This window comes from Dromiciops gliroides, chromosome 5 (assembly GCF_019393635.1).
Source record: "Dromiciops gliroides isolate mDroGli1 chromosome 5, mDroGli1.pri, whole genome shotgun sequence".
In the NCBI taxonomy this organism is placed as follows: domain Eukaryota; kingdom Metazoa; phylum Chordata; class Mammalia; order Microbiotheria; family Microbiotheriidae; genus Dromiciops; species Dromiciops gliroides.
Window position 1 is genome coordinate 144,042,879 of NC_057865.1, and position 14,244 is coordinate 144,057,122.

Genomic DNA, 14,244 nt, shown 5'->3' on the forward strand with positions numbered 1-14,244 from the left:
TTTTAATGATTCCACATTAAGGAAGCAGAGTATTATGGCTTTGGTGTGTTGCAATGACCACACTGAGCAATATCCTTAAAAATTTAAGCTGATTTTCTTCTCAGAGGCTTCTTAAAGATAGCAGAAAAAGTCAAGGAAGTCTAGCCATTCTTGGTTAAAGAGGCTGGCTCATTATATTACCATTAGAGAGCTGATTATCTTGGAAAGAGAGAACTAGAGAAAAAGTCAGATAATATCACTTTGTGCCAGCAGTGCATGAGTGCCTGATGGTCTTAAATAACTTTCCTTCTGTGTTGCTGAATTTTCCTGTGTTCTCTGTGACATGGGGAAGACTTGTGGTCTGTGCTAAAAGCTAAGCTTCTCATCCTCCTAGATGGTAGGTTGACTCAACACCATGCGAGGCTCCTACAGGAGCTCTAGCCAGAATTGGCACCCAATGGGACCTCACTTCCCCTTCCCCTCATACCTCCAGAGTTCATCCTAACCTTTCCATTTTTCTTGGCTGGGTGCACACTGAACCATTATTCCCAACTCTGCCAGTGGGAACTGATAATCTCTCTGCCCTGATGCTTAGACCCAGATCTCCCTCCCCACTCATGGGGACTGGCTCCCTTGAGGCAGATGCTTCATGAATCCTAAGGACTCTCAGACCTTACCGTCAGCCTTTTAACTCCACTCTTAGGATCTCTAGGCTTTTCCATCTACCATGAAGCTGTTGTCTTCTCTAATTAAAATATGAACTCCTTGAGAATTAAGAACTATTTTTATTTTTTCTGCTTCTGTCTCCTATGCTCAGCAAGGTGTTTTTTACATATTAAGTGCTATTCATTCACCCCGAATAGTGAAGGGTTGGGGCAGCAATGAGTCTGTGGCTTTGACAGAACTTTTTGAACCCTTCTTTTGAGTATGCCTCGTAAGAGATTGTGGGAATCCTTGCTTTTTTAGCTTCCTGTAATCTAGCACAAGACATACACCAAGGAAGCAATGACCTGTGAAATGATATTCCAGTTTGAGGAAAAAAAAATCAGTTTATACTGTTTCCCCCTTTCCAGGTGACTTTTCCTCAATAAGAAGCATATATAGCTTTATAAAGTAAAACCTTTTTTTTTTCTAAATTTGTCCAATATATGAATCTTTCTCAAAATCAGCGTCCAACATAGTATGTCTTGGATTCAGTGTTGGGTTTTTTCTTCTTTCTTTTTTTCTAATTTCCTTTAAATTGTAGTCTTAGCTGGACACCTGCCCTCAACTGAGAATAAAGGTTTCACAGAAACAAGCAATATCTATGTTATCGTATTTTTATTTTCAGCAGTCATTGAATTGATTTAGAATTTGATTTCTCTTCAGCTCTAAAATGTTATGATGTTTCATCAGTGGTGAAACAATAAAATCCCCAAATCTGTTGCCACCAAATATTTTAATAGAAATTAATTTCACCACTAGATGTACACAGTTTTGTCTTTTTCTGTTCTTTTAGATTATGTATAACTCTGTTAAAACTGGAACTGAGAACTAGGGTTTAGAACTTCTTACTCTTCATGAGTCCCTTTAGAGCCAGGCTCTTTGTCTTGAACAAAGTGCCACCACAATGCCATTATAATTCTTTGATTCAGAGTTGGAAGTTCATAGCCAGGTGGTTCCTAGCAACTGTAAATTTCCCCTTAGCAACTGTGCTGAGGCAAACATTGCTTGATTACTTACTCTAAGCATCTGTTACTTTAACCCAGCCATTTACAGGAGAGAGCCGCATTTCTTTGTATAAATGCACAGCTGCTACAAGTGTTTAAAGCTTAAGCTTAGTCATTGGTTGGCCTAGAGCAAAGCTTCTTAAACCATGGGACGCAACCCAATGAGGGGCTGCGTAACTGAAGGTGGGGGGGGGGTTGCAAAAATTTGCCACAGTAAAAGGTTATGTATACCTATTTTATATACTTATATACCCGGGGTCATGTTTCTCAGGCAAAAAGAGGTTGCAAGTAGAGAAAGTTGAAGAAGCCCAGGACTAGAAGACACCTATTAAATAACAAGTAGACATACATAGAACTGAAGACAGAACCACTAGTTTTGGGTGTATGAAGACAATATGGTAATATTGCCTCATGTGTATCTATAGTGCTCTAAAGTTCACAAAGCACTTTTCTTATTATAAGCCCATGTGTTAAGTAGCATAAATATCTTCCTTTTATAGATGAAGAAGCTGATACTTAGATTAAATGACTTGCTCATGATTACATAGCTAGTAAGTGACAGACCCTTACTCCACACACCCAGCCAGTTGCCAAGACACGTCATTTCTGCCTCCACTATATTTCTTGCATTCACTCTCTTCTCTTTATGCACACTGCTACCACCTTAGTTATGACTTTCATAGTAGTCTCCTAACTGATCTTTCCTTCTTAACTCTCCAGTTCCAAACAGTCCTTCACCCAACTGACAAAGTGATTTTCATTAAGTACAAGTCTGATCACATCACTTTCCTGCTGAGTAAAGTTTATTAATTCTCTGTTGCCTATAATCTCTATTTAGCTTCCAAAGCCCTTCTCAACCTACATGGGGTACTACAGAGGTGTCAGACATGTGGTCAGCAACACCCCCGAATCAGTTCTGATCTGATTTTAACATGATGACATATTAATGAAAAAAGAAATATATGAACGTATAGTTTTTTTAAATAATAAGATTGCAGTGATGAAAAAGGTGAAGATCATGTCTGTGCCTCCTCTAAAAAGCCCACTATCCTAGGTGCCTACAATGCACTTCAAATAACAAAGTTTAGATGCTAACTACTAGGGGCACACAAAAATAGTAAATAATATCCTTTGATCTCAAGGAACTTACCTTCTCTTGGGGGAGAAAACATATTTAAATCAGAACATGCAAGATAAATACATAGTAGATAAAAAGTAACCTTAGAGAGGATGGCTGTAGCAGATATGTGGAGAGGGGAAGGAGGAGGGGGAGGAGGTCTCAGGAAAGGACTTCTGGAGGAGATAGAACTTGAACTGAACGTTAATTCAAGCCCGGGATGCTGAGAGTTGGAGATTGGGACAGAGAGCATTCCGTGTATGGGGAACAGCCAGAGAAAAGGCCTGGAAATAGGAGATGGAGTGTTTGTCATATGCCCATATGGAGTAGCAAGGAGGCTGTTATGGCTGGATCGTAAAGTGTGTGGAGTGAAGTGTAAGAAGACTGGAGAGGCAGGAAGAGGCCAGTGCTAGGCAGAGTGCAGTTGATATTGATCCTGGGATCCACTGGCATTTAGGGAATATGGGAGTGACATGGAAAGAACTGCACTTTAGAAATCTCTTTGGCACTTGAGAGAAGGATAGAGGAACAGAGAGAGAGATGGGAGGGGGAGGGAATGAATGAGAATGTGCATAACATATCTAATTTAAAATGTCCAATTGACATATGGTGATGTGGGACTAGAGCTCAGGAGAGAAACTAGGACTGAATAAATAGATCTGGGAATCATCTGTCTAGAGCTGATGAGATTACCAAAGGAAACAACATAGAAAGAAAGAGAGGAGAGCCCAGGACAAACCAAATTGCAGAGGGTTTAGAAGAGAGTGAGAGAAAAGGAAGCATAAGCATCCATTGTAGGTGCTTTTTTCAAGGAATTTAGCCACAAAGGTAAGAGAGATAGGATGACAGTTAATAGGCATGTTAGGGTCTGCTTGAATTTTTTTTTAAAGGATGGGAGACACTTGGATATATATGTAGGCAGCATGAATAGGGAGAAACCAGTAGATAGGTAGAGAGTGGAGATTAAAATGAGAGTAGGGATGGTGGTAGAGGCAATCTGCTGGAGAAAATCAGTTGTACCTGTTGGCCTTGGCAAGTAGAAAGAACACTTCATCATCAGAGCCCAGAGTGAAAATTACCCATGTTGCAAGGGCTTTAAGACAGAATGAATCATGAAATGGATGTAGTGACTATAGAGTATTCTTTTTTGTTTGTTTGTTTTGTTTTTGTTTTTGGTGGAGCAATGAGGATTAAGTGACTTGCCCAAAGTCACACAGGTAGGACGAGTCAGGTGTCTGAGGTCAGATTTGAACTCAGGTCCTCCTGAATCCAGGGCTGGTGCTTTATCCACTGCGCCACCTAGCTCCCCCCTGACTGTAGAGTATTCTTTCCAGAAGTTTGCCTGTAAAGAGGTAGGACAAAGATGTCATAGTAGCTTAATTGATTAGAAGAGTAGAGGTGCTTAAAAAAACCAAAACAAACTATTGAGGGAGACTAAGAATGTTATCAGTATTTGAGGAAGCAGGTAATAGAAAGACAGACTTAGGATGCCTAAAAGTAAGGGGGATAATAATTTGAGTTGTTGTTTGTCCTTCCTTCTCGAAGAGGACCATAACAGATGTCATGACTTGTAATGAATTGGATTTAAGTGAGGATGGGCTGTGAAAAGTCACCAGCCTCGTTTTTCTCTTCTGGAGCTATCTGGGCCAGTGGCAAGATATGTTATCAGGACAATTGGAAATGGCTCCAGATGTTTAAGGCAATTGGAGTTAAGTGACTTGTCCAGGCTCACACACCTAGTAAATGTTTGGGGTCAGATTTAAATTCAGTTTCTCAACTTGAGGGTCAGTGTTCTATCAGAAAACAGGATGAAATGGGATCAAGGTAATAGGATGGAGGATTTATTTTAGAGAGAAGTAATATCTTGATAATGACTCATTTGTAATAATTACAATTCAAATAACATTTATTTAGTGATTGAGAATTTATACACTGCTTCCTGGACAAGGACCTTGTTTTACAAGGATTGTTATCTTTTTTTTTTTTTAAGTGAGGCAATTAGGGTTAAGTGACTTGCCCAGGGTCACACAGCTAGTAAGTGTTAAGTGTCTAAGGCCCGATTTGAACCCAGGTACTCCAGGGCCGGTGCTCTATCCACTGCGCCACCTAGCTGCCCCATGGATTGTTATCTTTTTGAGGAGGAGTGAAGAAACTTGATGCTCAGAGATGTTAAGTCATTTGTCTAAGGATGCACAGCTTTTAAGAGATGAATCTAGAAATTAAACTTTTCTCCTGATGAGTCCATTGTTCTCTCCACTATATCTAGTCCTGTGACACTTTTCTGAGAGTAGGATGCCTCCTCTTTTGTTATGGAAGGTGATGATACAGAGAAGCTTTGAACAGTGGAGAAGTGAATTTAAGGGAGCTCCTGTCAGATGGCCTTAATCTTAGTGAAGTGGGAGGCTCATCCATATGCTCTAACTTGGGCGGGGTGGTGGGGGTTGGGGGTGTGGGGGGGATAATTGCAGTCATAAGCTGAAGTGGTGAGAAAAAGTTTAGGAATAGGTGCTTTGGAGAACAATACAGGGTGTGTCAGCAGAGAAGAATGGCAGGCCAAGTAATAGTGGTTATACACATATTTTCTTCAGAAGTTGGTGGCACTAGCATCTATATAGATCCCTTAAATGCTGGGTGTGTATAATCCCTATATAAAGCATGGTCTGCAAAACCAAATCATTTCTTTCCCTTAAGAATTTTAGGTTCATGTTTTTTTAGTCTCAGACTTGAAGTTTGGGGTTCTCACCTTTTACATCAAGTGGAATGAGACAAAATTACTGCACAGTTTCTGAGCCTGGGTTCCACAGTCTATTCAGCTTGACTATCAGTAGCTAGGACTGGTAGCTCTTGGCAGCATTAAAAAGGTCTCCCAGCAAGACCAATCAAGAGGCAGAGTAGGAGGAAGCAGTCCAGCTCAGCTTCTTTCCCTTCACAGCTACACCAGCAAAGGCCTAGAAAAGCACCAGACTGAGTGAGTCCTGATCAGCAAATTCAAGGTAAAATTACAGTGAGTCATTTTTCTGCCTTAGGTGGACATTGAGTGACAGAGTTTTGCAGAAACGGGATTGAGTTTAGCCAGGAGGTTATTGCAAACAGCCTTCTAGCATAGGGGCACTGAACAGGTACTGCTGGCTAGGTAAATAGATAAAAAGAGGGTTAGATCTCTTATGGAGAGACCCAGTACAGTGGAGAGAGCAGGATAATCACCTCCAACTTTTCCTCTATGTATCTTCTGTTTTTACATAGTTCCTTTACCTTATCTCTACCATTAGATTGTTAACTCACTGAGGGGATGGGTTGTTTTTTGCCTTCCTTCTTAATGCTAGTACTTAGCAAAGTACCTGCAATACAGTAAGTGCTCAATAAATATTTGTTGACTTGTCTTGACTATGTTTATCAGGCTTTATGTCTCATGTATACACTTGGTGATTATCTTGATATGGTTTCTAAGATGATGATTTATGCCTACTTTTTGCCAGATTGCTTTACTATTGTTTTTTCTCCAGCAAGTTTTTGTTGAATAGTGAGTCCTTAACCCTAATAACTGGTGTCTTTGGGCTTATTGAACATTAGGTTTTATAGGTTCATTTGCTACGACGTTATATTGTTGTACCTATTCTATTCCTTTGATCAATCTTTGTTTCTTTAACCAGTATTAAGTATTTTAGATCATTTCTGCTTTGTAATATAGTTTTGGATCTTTTATTGGTAGACCTTCTTTAACATTTTTTAAATCATTATTTCACTTGAGATTCTTGACCTTTTGTTCCTCTAGATAAATTTCATTCTTATTTTTTCTAGCTGTATAATATAATCCTTTGGTAGTTTGATTTGTATAGCACTAAATAAGTAAAATAATTTAGGGAACAAAATAATTTTTATTGCACTGATATGGTCTTCCTAAAGGACAATTTTATTTCTCCATTTAGTTACCTTTATATTTCTTTAAAGAGTGTTTTTTAGTTGTAGCTATACAGTTTTCATGTGTGTCTTGGCTGATAGACTACCAAGTGTTTCTTATCTTCTCTAGTTTCGATGGATTTTCTTTTTCTATGTGAGTTTTCTTGGTAATATACAGAAATATTGATGACATATGTGGATTTATTTTATATTCTTTAACTTTGCTGAAGGTATTAATTTAGTGTTCTTTGCTAGGCCAGCATAAGAAGTAAAGGACAGTTTTGCTTCCTATATACCTATGTTTTTTCCATCAATTTCTTTTTCTTTACTTTTTGCTTCAGCTGTCATTTCTGGCACACTTTTAGATAATAGTGGTGATAATGGGCATTTTTCCTTACCCATGATATTATTTGAAAGGCCTCCAACTCTTTCTCTTTATATATAATGCTGCTTTTGGTTTTAGATAGCTACCACTTGCCATATCAAAGAAAAGTCCATTTATTCCTGTACTTTCTAGTTTAGTTTTGTTTTAACAGAAATGGGTTTCATATTTTGTCAAAAGTCTTTTTAGCATGTATTAATATAATCATATAGCTTTTATTATTTTTGTTATTAATATAGACTCTTTTGCTCATACTTTTCCTTCTGTTGAAGCAAACTGGAGTTCCTGGTAAAACCTATCCTGGTCATAATATATAATCTCTTTATTATGTTATTGTAATTTACAAGTTAGTATTTTATTTAATTTTTGTTCACCCGTGCTTATTGGTGATATTGGGCTATAGTTTTCTTTCTCTGCTTTATGTCTCCCTGGTCTGGATATCAAGACCACATTAACATCATTGAAAGAGTTTCTTCTTTTTCATTGCTCTGCCCCCCACCCACCCCCAACCTTATACATAACGTTGATAGATTTCTTTTATAAATCCATGTGATACTGCAGTTTTATTTTTCCCATTGGAAGTTCATTTATGATTTTTTCAAACTTTCCCTGATTGTAGGTTATTTAAGTGTTATTCTCTTAATCTGGATATTTTATATTTTTGTAATTATTTATCTATTTCATATAAGTTTTGTTGGCATATAAATTAGAAAATAAATTGTGGTATTTTCTTTTATTTCTTCTTCGCTGTGAATTCTTTTTTTTGCTGAAGTTTGCTTTTCCTCTCTTTTTAAAAATCACCTTAGCTGGGTTTTTTTGTTTGTTTGTTTGTTTGTTTTTAGTGAGGCAATTGGGGTTAAGTGACTTGCCCAGAGTCACACAGCTGGTAAGTGTTAAGTGTCTGAGGTCGGATTTGAACTCAGGTACTCCTGACTCCAGGGCGGGTGCTCTATCCACTGTGCCACCTAGCTGCCCCTTAGCTGGGTTTTAAAAATATATTCTTAGTTTTTTAAATGTTCCTATTTTATTCAGTGGGTTTTCATTTACATTTTATTTTTATTTATCAGTTCGGTAGGTTTTTTCCCCCATTTTGTTTATCTCACTTGATTTTCCTGAATGTCTACTTTACTGTTTAGTTTGGGGGTTCTGATTTGTTCTCATTTTTTAAATTGTGTACACATTTCATTGATTTATTACTTCTCTACTGGTGAAAGTGTTTGACCTTGTTCTTTATTAAAGGCAAACCTACTCTGATTCTGTGTTTTTGCTTTCTTTTTCATCTTTTTTTCATGACAACACCCATTCCCCTTCCCTCTTTCTAGTCCCTCCCCCCCCATTGGAATTTGCTTTGTTTATAGTTAATAGGCACTAAGTATCCCATCTTTTGTTTATTTCTGTGTTGACCTTATTTATATTTATTCATTCATTCATTCATTCATTCATTCATTCATTCATTCATTCATTCATTCATTCATTCATTCACTGACCAGTGAGGGTTAAGTGACTTGCACAGGGTCACACAGCTAGTGTCAAGTGTCTGAGGCTGGATTTGAACGCAGGTCCTCCTGAATCCTGGGCTGGTGCTCTATCCACTGCACCACCTAGCTGCCCCCTGTGTTGACTTTAATGCAGTTCTATTTACACTCTGCATGTGTGTGCACAGGTGTTTGTGAGTGGGTTAAATTTTTTTTTGTCCAGTTCAGATGAAAATGAGGTACATAGAATCCCCATTCTCTGTCTCCATCCTTCTTCCATGATTGTCTTCATGTCATACACCCCTATCATGGGAATTTCCTCTCCTTTCTCCTCCTTTCCTTTTAACTATGGTCTAGTATCCCTCCCATTTCCTTCTTCTGAGACCATAAAAACAGAGCAATTCCTTCTCCGCCCCCCGCCCCCCCCCACCTGTTTTATTTAAAGTTCTCTGTGTCCTTTAAAGATATTTGGGTTCTGAGGATACTTATTTCTTCTCCCCTTTTTAGTATATAAACAGTTTATTTCCACATGGTCCTTCCAGTTGATCAAATATGTACTTTTCTATGTGTTTCTTTTCTCCTTGCTTCCATTTCAAATGATCCCATTATTCCTGATCTTTTCTTCAACATTCTCTATTTCATTAAAAATCCATTCTCTACCTCCCCTCTCCCCCATGTAGGATTATGCTTAGTTTTCTTAGATAAGTTTCTTCTTGTAAGCCTTTTCCTTTTTGAGTTTTGTAATATCTTATTAAAAGCTCTTTTTTATAGTGGCATCTGCCAATTATTTTGTGATCCTGACTGGTTCCTTTTACTTTAACTCTTTCTTTTAGGCTGCTTGCAGTATTTCTCCCCCCCTCCCTTTTTTCTTTCTTTCTTTCTTTTTCTTTTCTTTTCTTTTTTTTACTTGAAAGCTCAGAATTTTAGCTGTGATGTTCATTTTGGGGTCTCTTTCAGGAGATGTCTGGTGAATTCTTTCTATTTTAAGTTTATCTTCTGGTTCAAAGAGTTCTGTATAGTTTTAAATTGTTATTTCTTCAAATATGATATCTCACATTTTTTGTTCGTGCTATTCAGGTAGACCAGTAATTCTTACATTATTTCTCCTTGACTTAGTTTCCAGGCCTGTTTTTTTTTTTTTTTTATTTTAAATTTTTTTATGTTTGTGTGTGTTTTTTGTTTTTTTGTTTTTTTTTTAGTGAGGCAATTGGGGTTAAGTGACTTGCTCAGGGTCACACAGCTAGTAAGTGTTAAGTGTCTGAGCCCGGATTTGAGCTCAGGTACTCCTGACTCCAGGGCCAGTGCTCTATCCACTGCGCCACCTAGCTGCCCCATTTGTGTGTGTTTTTAAAAAACTAATCTATACTTTATATTTTTCTGTTTTTATTTATCTTCAATAATTTTATTTTGTTTTAATATTTCATATTTTATTATAAAAGCTGTTGTTTCCTGTTTGGCCTGTTCTGATTCTCAGAGACTTTAATTCTTGGGTAAGGTTTACAAACCATTGTTCTAAGGTTTGCCCTAATTATCTTTGCCATTCTTCCCTCCTTTGCCATTCCATTTTGTAGCTCTTGTTTCATTTCTTCCAGGTATTCTTGTATACTTTGGAGCCAGGACATTCTAGACTCTGAGGCTTGCTACAAAAAGAGGCAAAAGACATTCCCTACCCTCAAAGGAGCTTACAGTCTAATCAGAAAGACAGCATAGAAACAAATATATTCAAAACAAGCCATATACAAGATAAATAGGAAACAATTAATAGTGGGAAGGCATTAGAATTAAGAGGGTTTAGGGATACTTCCCATTAAAATGTAGGATTTTGGTTTCGGACTTAAAAGAAGCCAGGGAGATCAGTAGGCCAAAAGAGGAGAGAGTTCCAGGCATGAGGGACAGCCAGAGAGACTTGCTGGGGGGCTGAGAGATGGAGTGTCTCTTTTGTAGAACTGTGTGTTTGAGTCACATGCTGCTCCTGTGCTCCAGGATGATGTGGATCATTCTGCACTCCTCAGTATAGAAGCTGAGAATAGGCTTCATCTTATAGGACTAATCTGGTTTGTCTCTTTCAGTGGTTTAAACCAAGGGATCCTGACCTTAACACTTGTCTGTCCGTGCTTTACCGCGGCATCTGGGGTTGCCCTCATGTTAGTCGGCTGCTCTGGTCCTGTCTTCTCCTGTGAGTCCTCTGAGTTTCTTCAGACTGAGTGTTACTCTAGCCCAGTCTAATAAAGTGCCTGGGGCATTTTGCTGGAAACTGATCTAACACTGGCACCTGATGTGAATGTGAGCTGCTTCTTCATGCTTGGCTTTCCACTTACTCTGGCTCTCTTAAGGCTTCTGTAGAATTTTGGTAGTTTGGGGAGGGGGATGGGGGGGGTTAGGTGCAGATGTAGAATGGTTGGAGCAGTTCGTAGCTGATTCTCTTTAGTTTTCTTTCTTTTTTTTTTTTTTTAAGTGAGGCAATTGGGGTTAAGTGACTTGCCCAGGGTCACACAGCTAGTAAGTGTGAAGTGTCTGAGGCCGGATTTGAACTCAGGTACTCCTGACTCCAGGGCTGGTGCTTTATCCACTGCACCATCTAGCTGTCCCTAGTTTTCTTTTATTCTTAGGTTTACTGGATGGTTTGTGAATGATCCTCTAGTCCCTAACTCGTCACCCTCTTCCCACAATCTTCCCAGGCTACTTTGAGATGAGTAAGATACTCCTCTTCCCCTCCTTTTTATTTCAAGTGTGATACTATGACAAGGGTTATTATAAGAAAAGTTCTAGGTAAACATTTCATATTCTCTTAGTTAATAAAATTAGAAATTGACTTTAAATTTCAGTTTAGAAGAACTTTAAAGATCCTGTTGTTTGCTACTAAAATTTTATAAGTAGTTTTGAATTATTCCTACTCTTAATAATATTCAAAACTTTAGTGAAAAGCATTTTTCCTTATTGTGAAAATCACCAAATTTCTGGCCTACTATTATTGAGAAAAATGGGAGAACATGGAAAATGGTAAGATAGTTGAAATAAGATTTTTTTCCAATGTGCTTATTTTTTAAGGTGAATTCCTAGATCTTTTAAAGTTGAATACATTACTATGACAGCAGGTGAAAACAATTTAAAAATTCATGAATTATAGTTATTTATAGTTTTCCAAAGTAACTGTTCCAGAAAACACCTTTTCTTTGATTACTATCTGGTTACTAAATGAAAAATGAAATCTGTTTTCAGTTTACAAGTGTGTTTGCATTTCACTAGTTTTGTATTTTATCAGTCCAATCCTAGTCTTCCTTTTTTTTTTTTTTGACAAAAATAAAATGCTTTATTAGCAAATATTAGGAAACCGTGCGAGGGAGAAGGCGGGGGATGGGGGGATGGGGGGCCGGGGCGGGGGCAGCTGGGCGCGGGTCACTTTGTCCAGTGGTGGCCACAGTGGGGGGTTGTAGTAGAGCCTCATGGCGTCCTCGGCCTGTGCACTGTGGGACTGGAAGAACACGACCTCCTCGTGGCCACACTTCTGGCACGGGTGGTCCTCGGTCCTGGGCAGGGTGAGGTCCTGAGACACGTCCGCAATGATCTGGGTCAGCTCACCCACTTGGTGCGTGATCTCGTTCACGTAGATGCAGCTGTTGTCAGCCTCCTGCAGTTAGTCACAGTTGCGACATGGGTAGAGAAGGATGCTGTTCTCCTTGTCCTCCTTGGGGTAGAGCATGTTGTTAACACTCTTGGCAGAAGTGGATTCCCACAAAACCCAGCTCTTACATCCCATCAAGCTCCATGGCGATGGTGAGCCATAATCCCAGTCTTCCTACACATAGTCACCCACCCTCAATTTCAGGTTTATCCTTTACCCACAGTCCTTGCTTTCATTTAAGTCTTTATGCCTCTCCCTCACCTCTCCCATTGTTGTAAATAAAGATCCTCTCAAGGTTCAGATATAGTGTATGTGGTGATGTTTATGTCCTATGTAGGAATGGTAGTTGTTTGTCCTTCATTCTCAAAGAGGATCAGGATCAGTCATGACTTAAAGTGAATTGGAGTTAAGAGAGGAGGCGGGCTGTGCAAGGTCACCAACCTCTCCCTCTCTCCTCCAAAGCCTGCTGGATTCAGCGGCATGATATATTTGTGGACAATTGCTGTTAAATGACTTGCCCAGGGTCACACAGCTAGTAAGTGTCTGAGGTGACACTCCAGGGCCAGTGCTTTATCCACTGCACCACCTTTCCATTTAGGAAAATGTCTTCAACAAGGGCCTTATCTTTCAACCTTGACTTAGTTCTTCCTGGTTTTATCGTATAGAATTGTATCATTCTCAATTAAATATTTACTCTTCTTTGTCTTATTTCATTTGTTTTTAATTTTAAGTTGGGCATGTGAATGTTATTTGTGAATTTATTGATTTATTTTCTACCTAACTCCTTTCCCATTTCTAATTGTTAGAAACACAGCTTTGTGTTGCTCAGCTCTAGTGTTAGCAGCTCTAGTGTTGCTAGCAGGTCGCTGTTCAAAAATCCCAAGCAGGCAGCAGTTGGTGAGTGAAGGCTTTATTCATCTTTTGTGAAGATGGGCACTCCTGGCACTCTTCTGAATGTGCTGGAGAGTGCACTGAAGTGAGGTCTCTCACCTCTATTTATACCCTTCAAAGGGTCCCCTCTGACCAATCACATTAAGGCCTTTTGATACCCCTCATTTACATTTCAGTTATTACAGTTGCTATTTATACAGAATAACAGTAACAGCCTAAGAACCCATCAGGTGGTACCAGTTAACCAATCAGATTTTACAAATGTCAATACCAGGCCTTAGCCTATTCTGGGCAAGAGTGTCTCCCCCCCCTCCTCATGTCCCCCTTCCCAAACAATACTGTGTTAACATACATAACTCTGCAAGAAAGAAAATCTGCCTTGGGGTTCGACCAATCAGATTGCTCCGTTTACCCACCAATCAGATTGTGGTCTTAGGCCCCAACCCTATGCTGGAGTAAGAATGTCCCCATTCCCCACTAAACAGTGATTGTGTAAACATAACTTTTCAAAACAAAACTCAAGTCAGGGCTTGAGCTCTGAGTCACGTGGGGATCACCTTGGGCACCTCAAGGTGAACTCCCAGCCCAGCCTGACTCCCACAAAACCCAGGCCCTTCTTCAGGCCGTTATCAAACCTAAGGCCCAGGAGCCTCAGCTTGAAGCCTTGTGTGCCAAGCGGGCCCCTGCTGGGAGGTTTGGTGCCATAAAGCTGTTGCCCTGAAACCAGACTCACTCTCTACTTTTTGGACTCTGAGAAGAGTCCTTTCTCTCATAATTTTTAGCACTAAGTAAAAATTTCCTTTTTAATTGACTTAAAGCCTTTGTTGCTTGTATGTTCCTATACGCTGTTTATTAGAATTTCAAAAGCCCAGTAGCTGCAGAATCTATGTGATAAGTATCGAGTGTATCACAAACTCTTTTACAGTATGTGCCCAGTAATTCTATTTCTTTCTTATTATACAAAACTGTTGCAAGAGATAAATAGTAGAAAGACATTACATCATAAACGTGAAAATTTGTAGTAGTGTAGTCAATAAATTGCAATTAGGTATATAACAGTTCTTCCAATTACTTGAGACCAACAAAGAGCATAACAACACTTTTGTAGTTTTCTCAACCTGAATAGCTCTCATGAGAGCCACTCTTTTCCCAATCCTTGAAAAAAATGTCAG

General features: G+C 39.0%; 1 protein-coding gene and 1 pseudogene across 2 annotated transcripts in view; one reads left to right on the forward strand and one right to left on the reverse strand.

Moving 5' to 3' along the window:
- Positions 1-14,244, forward strand: part of COG5 (component of oligomeric golgi complex 5) — a 349,622-nt gene that overhangs the window by 124,992 nt on the left and 210,386 nt on the right. The gene's annotated exons all lie outside the window — the stretch shown is intronic.
- On the reverse strand, positions 11,956-12,326 carry LOC122727943 (annotated as a pseudogene).